This window comes from Phocoena sinus, chromosome 12 (genome assembly GCF_008692025.1).
Source record: "Phocoena sinus isolate mPhoSin1 chromosome 12, mPhoSin1.pri, whole genome shotgun sequence".
NCBI lineage: Eukaryota > Metazoa > Chordata > Mammalia > Artiodactyla > Phocoenidae > Phocoena > Phocoena sinus.
The window spans coordinates 12,528,552-12,542,218 of NC_045774.1; the positions used below are offsets into that span (position 1 = coordinate 12,528,552).

Genomic DNA, 13,667 nt, shown 5'->3' on the forward strand with positions numbered 1-13,667 from the left:
CTTCTTCTAAAATTAGCATAGACATTTGAAGTGTCAGAACAGCAAACCAAAGCTAACACTTACATATATATTTGTTTATATGTTTTATTTTATTAATATATATTCTGTAAATATATACATTTGTTTGAGGAAATACATAGTATCCTAGGAGGTGCTTCTCTGAGTATATAGTGTGATTTCTGGATTTGAGCAATTTTTCATATTATTTCATAACAGAATGTCTAAAAATAGTATGTCTAAAAAATCTACTGTTATGCTTTTTAATCAGTGTGACAGGAATTAAGAATATTAAGGATTATTTAAATTCTCAGATGCACCAAAAGCTTTATTAGAGCCGGATGTTCCAGGCTTCTTGAAAGTAAAGCTTTTCCTCAGGGCTGTTGAAGTCAATTACACTCATTTTAGTCTCATCTCCTTTTTTTGATCCAATCACTTTCTCTCCAGAGTGAAATGAGCTATGAAATGGCCAAAAGATAATCAGGGAAAAGAAAAGAAAAAAATCAAGATCTTGAGTTAGACACAAATTGGAAAAATAGGTCTCAAAAAAATAATAGAAGATATTAATCGAAAATATTCATTCCTTTTATTTTTGCTTTGTGACTACGTATGAACTATGGTCCGCTTCCAGGATTTGTAATGCACCCAGGAGTTTTTGTTTTCATTCTTTTTTATTGCTTATGATAACATATGAATAAAAACGAGCAAACAGATTTCTGGATTAAAACCCAAAACAATAGAATGAAAGTCAGATAGGATCGATTTATTCTAAATTAGTGTTCTGAGGAATATACTCTCATAATTTAACTCTGCTTTATATTTCTGGAAAAGCATATGAACTTAAAATAGGATTGATTTTGTTAAGCAAACAGGGGAAGAATTAGAACAGATTTTTTTTTGCGATTTGAAATTTTGGGGACCTAGGAATGATTACCTCCTGAAGGCCAAGAATTTTCTTTCTTTCTTTTTTTTTTTTTTCCTGAATTTGGAGAACTCATGCTTGAAGTTGTGCACTGTGAGCAAGAAACAGACTTCAGACATGTTTGTATCATCAGGGACTTTATTCAGATGAAGTCTTGCTAACCTTGGAGTTAGCAATGAAGCCAGTTGTTCTGGGGGGCCTTTTTATTTAAATAAGATATTTTTGCCTTCACGTCTCAACTTAATTTTGTGCTTCTCACCCACTGATTAAAAAAAAGACATGATACGTTGTTTGATTAGGCTTGGGAAGTAATGACTGGTAGCAAGAGAGGACCCCAAAGCCAGAGGAAGAAAATTAAGGAAACAGAGAGAGGCCATCTTATCTTCTGTTTTCTTTACAAAGAAATGTCTCAAGATGAGAGTAGAAACAACGTTTTGGGCAAATATATTTTAAAAATGTTTAGTAGGCACATTTTCCAGTTATGTTATGATGAGAAACAGATGTAGTGCTGTTAAATCATGTCAAATATGAACTGCCTGTGTACCCTGTGTATATGTGTAAATATTTAACTAGAAAAACAGTCACATGAGAACGACTCTGGAGAAATCTTGGAAGCAGGAAGCCACAAATTATAGGTCTGAAATTTACCATGCATGGCTTAGGAGTCCAGATAAGTAAAACCAAATGAAGAGACAGAAAGTTTTATAAATAGTTCGTGTTTTTTGGTAGGGGAAGGGAAGAGAAAGGATTAGGGAGAATTTTAATATACTTCAAGTACAATCAGTACATTTACTTATAACCAGAGCACTAAGAATCATATGATAGGAATTCAGCTATGTATCTGAATCTAGGGTATATTACTTACCAACTTACATAGGAAAAATTACAGTGGACTCAGCTTATCCTCTGTTAGTTTCTAAAGTCAGCGTGTAAGGCAAAAATCATGTATGTTCAGACTTATCCTTTGTCGACAGTCTCCCTGGAAGGCATCCTGTTGGAAGCAGTTCTACTAACACAGCTAGTAGATCTTTTGGAACAGATCCCCATATTTCTGTAGGTTCTAGGTGATGAGGTTGGCTTTAGTTTATGGGCCAAATTGTAGGGGTAGGATTGGAGGGAAGGTAATTACTGACTTCAGAAGCATGTTGTATGGAAAAGCAGAAATGAAAACAGATTTGCAGTTTCCATGCCACCGATAATCTGGGACTTATACTCCTTGAGTGGAAGAGTGAAATGAATTTGCCCTATTTTATTACTTTGTTTTCAGATTTAATTTTCGTCTCATCAAAATAATATTGTCTAATTACCTCCTGAGCTTTAAGTTATTTGATGGAAGTATGGTCTCCACGTAGTGAAATGCACAGGTCATAAGTGTTAAGAGTTCTGTGAGTTTTAACAGATGCATGTTTTCATGTAACTCACACTGTTACCAAGATACGGAATATTTCCATTGTACCCCATTACAGTCAATCCCGCCACCCTCTCCTCTCCCTAGAGGCAGCCATTGCTCTGATTTCTTTCTCCATCGATTAGTTTTGTCTGGTCCAGAACTTTTTATCAATGGCATCACGACATGTTCTCTTAGGAATCTGGCCTCTTTTGTTCAGCATAAAGTGTGTGAGATTAATTTTTGCTGTTGTATGTACCAGTAAGAGTTCATTTCCGTATACTGCTGTCTATTCTATCATATGAATATATCACAATTTGTTTACCTCTTTTTTGGACATTTGGGTTGTTTCTAGGTTGAAGCTATTACAAATAAAGTCACTATAAATATTCATGTACGAGTCTTTGTGTGGATATATGTTTTCCTTTCTCTTGGGTAAATACAAAAGAGTTAAACTGGTGATCATAGGTCATGTTTTGTTTAACTTCATAAGAAACTGCCAAACATTTATATAAAGTGGCTGTAGCTTTTGACACTCCCATCAGTAATGTCTGAGGGTTCTAGTGGTTCCCATTACACCAGCTTGTTTTTATTTTTTGCCATTGTAGGAGTATCTCATTGTGGTTTTGTTGCACTTTCCTTATGGTTCATTATGTTGAGCGCTGTTTCATGTGCTTGTTGGCCATTTGTAGATCTTTTGTGAAGTGTCTGTTCAGGTCATTTGCCAATTAAAAAAAAATTAGAGTTGATTTACAATGTTCTGTTAGTTTCAGGTGTATAGCAATGTGATTCATATATATATATATATTCTTTTTCACATTTTTTTCGTTATAGGTTATTACAAGATATTGAATATAGTTCCCTGTGCTATATGATAGGTCCTTGTTGTTTACCCCTTTTATATATAGCAGTGTGTATCTGTTAGTCCCAACATTTGCCCATTTTTAATTGGTCTATTTTTCATTTTATTGTTGAGTTGGAAGAATTTTTTATACATTCTGAATATAGGTCCTTTGACTGATTAATGTTTTGTGAATTTTTTTCTTCCAGTGTGACTTGCTTATTTTATTAATGTCATTTTTAAGGAGCAGAAAATTTTAATTTTTTCTTATAATTAGTGCTTTCAGTATCATGGGTAAGAAATCTTTCCCTAACTCAAGATTTTGAAAATATTCCATTATATTTTCTTCTGGAAGCTTTATAATTTTAACTTTTTTGTTTAGGCTTATGAGGTAGGAATTGAAGGTTTTTTGGTTTTTTTTTTTCACACAGATATCCGCTTGTTCCAGCAGTATTATTGAAAAGTCTTTTTTTTTCCTGCATTGCTATGGTGCTTTTCTTGAAAATCAATTGACCATAAAAATGTGCATCTATTTCTTAACTTTCATTTTTGTTCTACTGTCAATTTGTATAGACTTTTACCAGAGTCATGCTGTCTTGATTGCTATAGCTTCATCATAGATCTCTTTTAATTCTTATTAACTATGTTTTGTAGTTTTTAGTGCAGAGACTTTAGATATCTTTTGCTAGATTCATCTATAAATATTTTTTGCTTTTTGATGCTTTTGTAATGGGTAGTACTTTTAAATATAATGTCCATTTGTTCATTACTATTGTATAGAAATACTATTACTTTGTATATTGACTTTGTTTCCTAAGGCCTTGCTAAATTCACTTATCAGTTGAATAGTTTTTTTTTTATAGATTTCTTTGGATTTTTCTGTGTACATAATCACACCATTTGTGAATAAAGATAGTTTTATTTATTCTTTTTTAAGTTCTATAATTTCTGTTTAATCTTCTTGCATTACAACACTGGCTAAACCTACCAGAATGATTTTGAATAGAAATATTGAGTGAATATTCCAGTGTTATTTCTGATCTTAATTGGTGAGTGGTGAGTCTTTCACCATTAATTATGATATTAGCTGTAGCTTTTTGTACATGTCATTTTTCAGATTGAAAAAATTTTCTATTAATAATTTGCTGATAGTTTTTAAAAATTTTGTTATGAATGGGTGTTGAGTTTCATCAAATGGTATTTCTGAGTCTACTAATGTGATCATGCAATTATTTGCTTTTATTTTGTCAGTATGAATAATTATATTGATGAGTTTTCAAAAGTGAAAAAAAAACTTGTATTCCCAGGATATGCTATACTTTCTATATATTGCTGGATATTATGTGCTAATGTTTTAAACAGACTTTTGTGTCTGCGTTCATTAGAAATATTTGTGTATACTATTCTTTTCTCAATTTCCTTCTCTGTTTTGGTAACAGAGTTATTCTAACCTCATAAAATTAGTTTAAAAGTGTTTCCTCTACTCTTCTCTGGAAAATAGAGTTAGTAACCCTCTCTATATCACAGGGTTATTTTGAGAATTCATTGCATAAATGTATATTAAAAATTTAAAAACTTAAATGTGATATATTATACATACAAACGTATTTTATTTTTGTTAATATTATACTAATATACCATGTAAGCATTCTAGTAAACAAAATTATGTATTCTGACATTTCTAAGCTAGTGGCAACATCATTTATTTAGTTATTTGGTATGCTTAATTGGAAGACAGTATATTTGGTTCCATGGTAATAAAAAAATAAATCAGATATGGTCTACTTTTTATAGAGCTTCTTCATAATAATGAGTAGACTTGTTATGAAATCCAAAGTTCATTCTTAAATATCAAATACATCTCCAATATGGATTTTTATTAATATTTACATGTATTCTAATTCTTCAAATTGGTGGTCCATGTATGGGGGAATTTATGGTAATTATCCACCAACATATTATTATACTGCCTTATACTCCTCCCCTCCTTCAATCTTGTTGTAAATTTGAGTTTATTCTAGTTGTATGGCTAGAATATATATGATTATATACATGTCTTCTGAAAATATTCTGGGATCATACTTATTATTTCAAAAAGTGATGCTTAAAGTCAAACTTTATTCAAAAGCCAATATATCTATCCATTTTGACATGCAATACACCCTAGTTTCAATGGAGTAAAAATTATTTTGTTAGCGATTGTGGAGTAGCTTTCACAGAGGGTAAGTAGGTGGGGGGAGGAGAGGATTGTGTTTTTACATAGGCATCTGAAATGCAAATATATATTTATTAATTTGAAATTATTTCCTTCTATATGTAGAGACACTTTTGAATCAGTTAACAATGTTTGCTCACCTAAGGCTACAGCTGTCCAAAAGTGGAAAAGGAGGAGGAAGTGACCTGCCAAAGAGCAAATGGGTGATGCTTCCCTCCAAGCACAGGAGAGGGCAACCCAATCAGTATTTTACTGAGTGTTCCCTAAAGCAAATGTTAAGAATTTACACACTTTTATCTTGATTCTATTTCTGTATTTTGATTTTCATTAATTTCCCAATAAATATTTATTTTAGACTTTATATTGACTTTGTCTTCACTATCTGAAGACAGATAAGAGAATCATGGGCTTCCCTGGTGGCACAGTGGTTGAGAGTCCGCCTGCCGATGCAGGAGACGTGGGTTCGTGCCCCGGTCCGGGAAGATCCCACATGCCGCTGAGCGCCTGAGCCTGCGCGTCCGGAGCCTGTTCTCCGCAACGGGAGAGGCCACAGCAGTGAGAGGCTTGCGTACAGCTTAAAAAAAAAAAAGAGAATCAGTATCCCATGGCCAAATACAGGGGCACTAGTGGGCCTAGACTATCATCTCCCATGCTTGTTTTGGATCTGTAAGACTGAGACAGATAAAATAGGGGACTTAGGACACTAAGTGGACACTTATAACCGGTGGTGGATACTGGCAATTCCCTTCTGTGATCCTTGCCACAAAGGAAATTGACTTAAGCTCTGACCCTCATTCTTCACTTTGCCTTATACCTTTTTTTTTTTAATATGATAAATCTATGTTTAATTTTTTTTTAACATCTTTATTGGGGTGTAATTGCTTTACAGTGGTGTGTTAGTTTCTGCTTTATAACAAAGTGAATCAGTTATACATATACATATGTTCCTATATCTCTTCCCTCTTGCATCTCCCTCCCTCCCACCTTATATCTTATATTATGACTATGTATGAAGCAAGGATCTTATTGATCTTCACACTGGGGATCTGGGCTACTTGTAACTCCGTTTATTCATGTTAATAAAAAGCTGTTATTAGAGAAAATCTTGGCTTTACAGTATTTAGAAGATCTTCAGATTTTTAAATACTCCCACTCTTCCTACATTATCTCTGTGCTTTTCACAGACCCTCTCTTTCCCTATAGAAATGTCATATGCACAAAATGCTTGGTCCTGTGTCCCACAGAAGTGACTTATAAAGATTGACTGAACACCAAAACTAGGGTGCAGGGGTAAACAAAAACATTCACTGCTCCTGTTCTCCTGAGGCTTTCAGTCTAATGTGGAGACAGATATTAATCAAATAATCACTCTAATAAATGCATAATTACTAAGTCCATGGGACCCCGATGGGAAAGGAACCCTGTTCAATGAGAGCTTATCCTTGAGACCATTAGGGATAAAAGTTATTTTCAAGAACTCCTTCTTTTGTGGTCTTGATCTTACTTCATTTTATCTTTTACAAACCTGAGAACTTTTCAGAATGTTTTATTTTTCATGTAAAGCCTTGAGATCAACTGATGAGATGATCAAAGCATATGAGAATTCAATTAGAAGCACAGCAGTTAATACATTTTTGAGCTTTCCTTTAATGCTCAAAGAGGCAAAAGAATTCTTAGGATACTAAGACTAGAGAAAGAAATACCAGAGAAAGGAGAGGTTTAAAAAAGTGAGAAGATGTTGAAATGCTTTCCAGGTAGATAGATCTGATCTTTGGTTAGTTTGTCTTTAGTATCTTTGTTGATAATGTGTATATATGTATATTTATATATACCTTTGTATTTCTATTGATTGGATCAAACTTGTATATACATTATCATCCCATTCATCTTTTCAATATGCTGGGCATTTTTTTTGAAAGTTGGTTGGGCTCAGGATCATAATGTCTCATTTGATTCTTCTGCTGTCATTTACCTTAGGCAAGTTCCCCTGACTCTGCTCAGTTTCTCCATCTAAAACAAGCTGTTACTACTCCAGGGATTTTTATTTTATTTTATTTTTGGCTGTGTTGGGTCTTCGTTGCTGCGTGCGGGCTTTCTCTAGTTGCGGCAAGCAGGGGCTACTCTTCGTTGTGGTGCGCGGGCTTCTCATCGCAGTGGCTTCTCTTGTTGTGAAGCATGGGCTCTAGGTGCGTGGGCTTCAGCAGTTGCAGCATGTGGGATCAGTAGTTGCGGCACGAGGGCCCTAGCGCACAGGCTCAGTAGTTGTGGCGCACGGGGCTTAGTTGCTCCACGGCATGTGGGATCGTCCCCGTCCAGGGATCATACCCGTGTCCCCTGCATTGGCAGGCGGATTCTTAACCACTGCGCCACAAGGGAAGCCCCTCCAAGGATTTGTTTTTATGGTCAAAATGAAATTGGATTAACATTTTAAAGAGTATACAAATGTAAGTGATACGTTTATTAGCCAAAGAGCAGGCTTAACTTCTTTCTTAATGTCAGAGGAAATATCAAGGTGATGTAGCAGAGGCCATCTTGTGGAGCAGAGGCAGAAACAGGAACAGAAGATGAAGTTCTGCCTCCTTAGGGCTTTCTGTTTCTTTTATAAGTGCATACATACAACTACACATCATTTTGGAATTTATTTGTTTACATAATAACACAGAAAAACCTTATTAACTGGAATAAGGATTCAGCTTAACAGGGACTGGATTTAACTCAAAATGCCTACCCTGAATAGATATAATAGTATAGACAAATAATAAAGGTAAATGTTTCAAATATTAAATAGGACAGTCTTTTATAGCCCCTGAAGACATTTTGGAGGCTAATTATATAGTGTTAATTTAAAAGACCATTTATCTATTCCTTAGATTCTCTAAAACATTAGTATGACATCGATTTGTTGTCATAAGGTAAATAAAAATATGTATGTAAAAGTAATATAAATAATATTTTCATAATTTAATTGAACAATAAGTTATTTTATACTTAGAAATGAATATATCCATTAATTTATTGATAATGTGAAAATAGAGAAAGTAAGAAGATATTAGATTAGGAGACAGGTGCCATTCATCAAGATGAGGGTGAAGATCACATTTTTAAGGAAAGATGATAAATTCTTTTTTTTTTTTTTTTTTTACATGTTTAGGAAACTGGTACATGGAAATAGGGGATGGCCAGTGGGCAATCAGATGGATGTCTCTGGATCTCAGAATGTAATTCTGGCTTGAAATATGGTTTTGAGACCCTTTGGCATTGGTGACAGTTAAATAGAATGTAGCATGAGAAGGTAGGGATGTGAAAAGAACCCCAGGGAGCATCAATATTTAAGGGATTAAAGGAGACAAGGGCGAGCAAGGCATCTGAGGAAAGCTAACAGGAAGATGGGAGAAAGTAGAGTCCTGAGAGCCAAGGGAAAGGGAACATCAAGACGGGATCCCATGCTGTAGGGAGGTTTGTAAGCAAGGGATTGAAAAGTGCCTATGGAATTCTGCAGTGAGGAAATGCCTGCCAGTTTTGGCGTGAGCATCTGGATGCAGCTGTGAGCCTGCAGTCCACCTGCAGGGCTTTGAGAACCAAGTGTGTGGTGAGAATTGGAGCAAGAAAAACAAATCTCTTTCAAGAAACTTGATGAAGGGAAGGTTAAAAAACAAACAGGGACTAAGTGTGGCTTTAGTGAAACGGATTTCTTTTTTAGAGATTGGTGGGATTTAAAAACGGTTATGTGGGAATTCCCTGGCGGTCCAGTGGTTAGGACTCTGTGCTTTCACTTCTAGGGGCCTGGGTTCTATCCCTGGTTGGGAACTAAGATCCTCCAAGCCACAGGGCACGGTTAAAAAAAAAAGGTTCTGCTTTCTCTGAACTAGGAGGGGTTGGCTCCCCAACATGGTGGAGAAATTCAATAGGAAGAGAAGGGCAGCAAGTGTCTAAGAATAGTCTCTAATTCCTCTGAGACATGGGAGGCAAGGTGGTTGAGTGAGAGATGGAAGGAGGAAGGAAGTGTTGAGTATGGAGGTAGAAAAAACTGTTGGTTTCTTCCAACCGTCAGGCAGTCATTAAACACATGTCCTGAGCTCCCGTTACATTTTAGGTACCGTGATGAGGCTTAACTGGTGAAGCAAAACAGATGTGATCACTGCCACCATAGAGCAGCGGGACAAACAATCATTTTCTTGTTTTGTTTTGTGTTTTTCTGGAAGAAGGTCTGTAGCTTCATTGTATTTTCAAAGGCATTCAAGACCCATAACCTGGGTAGCTGAGGATTAAAATCTGAAATTCTAAACATAGTCTATTCTTTTGTTTTTAGGGTTTCATTAAAAAAAATTGAGATATAATTGACTTACAGCATTATGTTAGTTTCAGGTGTACAACATAATGATTCAATAGATGTATATACTGCAAAATGGTCACCACAATAAGTCTAGGTAACATCCATCTCCACACATAGTTACCGTTTTTGTTTTCCTTGTGATGAGAACTTTTAAGATGTACTCTCTTAGGAACTTTCAAATATGCAGTACAGCATTATTACCTATAGTCACCATGCTGTACACTATATCCTCAGGACTTATTTATCTTATAAATGGAGGTTTGTACCTTTTGACCACCTTCACCCATTCCCCCGTCCCCTCCACTGGTGCTGCCTTCCCTGCCCTCCCCTGCCCCCTTCCTGCCTCCCCACCTCTGGCAACCATCAGTCTGTCCTCTGTATCTATGAGGTTTTTTTATATTCCACATATAAGTGAGACCATACAGTATTTGTCTTTCTCTGTCTAACTTATTTCACTTAGCAAAATGCCCTTGAAGTTCATCCATGTTGTCACATATGGCAGCATTTTCTTATTTTTTATGGCTGAATAATATTCCATTGTGTGTATGTACACACACACACACACACACACACACACACACACGAGACGACCCTTGAACAACATGGATTTAAACTGCACAGGTCCACTTATATGCACATGTTTTTCAATAAGTACATGCAGTACTACATGATCCAAGGTTGGTTGAACCTGAGGGATGGATACGGAGGGCTGACTACGAGACTTGAGCACCTGGAGATTTTGGTATCCTCGGCAGGTCCTGGAACCAATCCCCCTCGGATACCAAGGGACAACTGTATACCACATTTTCTTTATCCATTCATCCATCAGTGGACACTAAGTTTGTTTCCGTATCTTGGCTATTGTAAATAATGCTGCAATGAACATGGATGTGCAAATACTTTTTCCAGTTAGTGTCTTCATTTCTTTTGGATAAATACCCAGAAGTGGAATTGTTGGATCATATGGTAGTTCTATTTTTAATTTTTTGAGGGACCTCCATACTGTTTTCCATAGAGCAGAATTAATCCACATCACACATATAAATACAAATTTGTGATATTGATCAGGGCTGTGAACAAGAGGTTTTTGGAATCCTGGGTAGTTCAACTCGGAGAGCTCAGAGAAGAGCTCTACTTGAGAGAGATTTTTGGGGAATGGAAAGGAGATAGCCCTAGATACATAATATTTAATAAATGTTAATTTTTCTTTTTTTGAAAATCATATTTAGAAGAAATGGTATGTTTTAGCATACATTAACCTTCTTCCCCATGTGTCCCATTAGAAAATTTTTCTCATCTAAGATGTCTTGACATACTTGTAAGGGAGTTCCTTATGTTTTTAAAATAATTATACATATTTACACTTTAAAAATGGGAACTGTGAAGGACTGTGTAACTCATTTTTTAATGAATTGCAGATATCACAACTAAATATTCTCATCCTGTAAAACTTAACAACAAATTAGAACCTTCAGAAGTATTACCACCTATGGATAATCTAGAAATTACAAGCGCATATTACCTTTCCATTGCATTGCAATAGGGGCTGGTATATTTATAATTCTTTTCCAAATGTCTTTTCTTAGGAAGTCTGAAATTAATATGAAGTATGCTTTATTCTTTGTTATATAGAAAAACTGCTTTGGGAAGGAAGGCTGACTTCTGAATAAGTTTGGTAAAAAGTGGTAAAATTAAAAATTTGAAGCCCTCATTAAAATATTTCAGAAAGGAATATAAGCACATTCATCATACCTTTTGGCCTCTTCTCCTTCTGTTCTTATTTCTTTCTATAATTCACTGCCTTTTCTTTTCCTCCCCCCCATAGCATTGCTGAAGCTTCTAGAAAGCTATTTACACTTAAGAAGTGGAACTTTTTGAAGATGTGCAAGATAGATAGATGCAGGAAGAGGAGGAAGGTAGAGAGACAGGGAGAAGCATAGATAGACGGGCCTGGTAATTGTGGAGATGGAAAAATGTCTGGCGAATAGTGCATGGTAGAAAATACCAAGGGGTGGGGGTAATAAGGGAAGGACAAGGGAGCCCAAGGACATGAAAAGCAAGGGTGGTGAACCAGGTTATTTGGTGGCAGCTGGTTTTTTCGCCTAAGAAAGACACCTGTCTTGGTAAATGTTGAGATGGAAAGGGCTGAGTAGACAGCCAGGAAGTATCAGCCTTCTCATTAATTTTCTTATGACTTAAAATAGAAGACTATTTTAGGCATAGACTGACTCTGTCTAGAAATGCAAATGAAGATTTTTAATTTTCTTTTCCAAATTGAAGATACGGTGGGCAAGTTCCCAGGTTGATGTTATAACCTTATGTGGTGCTAGGAGATTAGCAGAGAGCCATCGGTAAGTAACTGTCTATGGATTTGGTCAACTTGGCCTCTCGTTTTTCAGGATCTCTGGCTTCATCTCCAGCTACTGACTCTACCAGATTAGGAATCTCCTAATGTAAACAGAACTTCATTCAAGATATCGAAATGGTTCTTCATTCTTTTTTTTTTTTTTTTAAAGAAAAGTACCTGGGCCTCACTCCAGAAGTACTAACTCAGAATCTCCAGAAACAACGAGGTCTGAGAACCTGTTTTTTAAAAAAAAATATTTATTTATTTAGTTTTGGCTGTGTTGGGTCTTCGTTGCTGCACGCAGGCTTTTCTCTAGTTGTGGCGAGTGGGGGCTGCTCTTCGTTGCGTTGCACGGGCTTCTCATTGTGGTGGCTTCTCTTGTTGTGGAGCACGGCTCTAGGTGTGCGGGCTTCAGTAGTTGTGGCTCACGGGCTCTAGAGCACAGGCTCAGTAGTTGTAGCGCATGGGCTTAGTTGCTCCGCAGCATGTGGGATCTTCCCGGACCAGGGCTCGAACCCGCACCCCTTGCATTAGCAGGTGGATTCTCAACCACTGTGCCACCAGGGAAGTCCTCTTCATTCTTTTTTTCATTTGTTCAATGTTTGCTAATGTCCTAGGTGATGGGCTAAGACTTGGGAAGGAAAAGATAAATGAGATGCCAACCTTCCCCTCAAGAAACACTTGGGTAAGGGCTCACAGACATGAACATGGACTTGTATATGCTCCTAAGACAATGTGACAGTGCTGTCACACAGCTTCATTCAAAACCTGATGGGGACTTATTAAGAATGACCAAAGTTGTTAGCTTGCTGATCAACACTGACTGCAGATGATAACCACGTGTTTTCAGGGTGATCTATATAATTGGGTGTTTGAGAGTTAAACAAACAGGAGAATAAAGGAACATGGGGAAAGAGAGGAAACGATTATTAGGCATCTAACTGAGTAAATACATGAGAATTATGCCGCTTCATCCTCACAAACACCCTGAGTTCTAAACTGTAATCACTAAACAGATGGAGGAATTGAGAGTTGGTATGAACAGTAGTTTCCCCAAAGTCCCACAGAGCTAGCTGGAGGCAGAAGCAGGATTTCAATACGTGTTCAGAGTCCTTCCACCATGTGTTGTGGTTACAGCTAAATGAGACAAACAAAGCATGGGTGAAAGAGGAAGTGGGAAAACTGGGCTTTGCTGCCTCTGTGAAAATGAGTGAGTGACTGAGAGATTTCTGACAGCAGGACCCACGGTTTGTGTAGTCAAGGTCTGTAAATATTTCAGTTACTAGATTAAGGAGATTTTAACTCAACGGCAGAAGCTTGCTGTCAGCCAAAAACTGCAATGAGCATTTCTTTGAGCTGGTATATAGACATACCTATGAGAGCAAGGCGGCATCTCTGGATCACTGACACAGAAAACCAAATGTAGCTGAACCTCATTTATTTGGAAATTATCTATACCATAAACTCACACATCCAACACACAGCAAAGAATCAGCAAATGAGTAAAACTCTGTGAATACTCAAGTAGATATCATAAACAACAAATAGTAAATCTCATGCACCGTAGTTTTATAACATTCAAAACGCCCTCAAGCCCTCGGTCTCTTCATTACTGCGTATCTGGC

At 36.5% G+C, this 13,667-nt stretch overlaps 1 protein-coding gene across 6 annotated transcripts in view; it reads left to right on the forward strand.

Moving 5' to 3' along the window:
• IPCEF1 (interaction protein for cytohesin exchange factors 1) overlaps nucleotides 1-13,667 on the forward strand; it is a 205,224-nt gene that overhangs the window by 28,738 nt on the left and 162,819 nt on the right. The gene's annotated exons all lie outside the window — the stretch shown is intronic.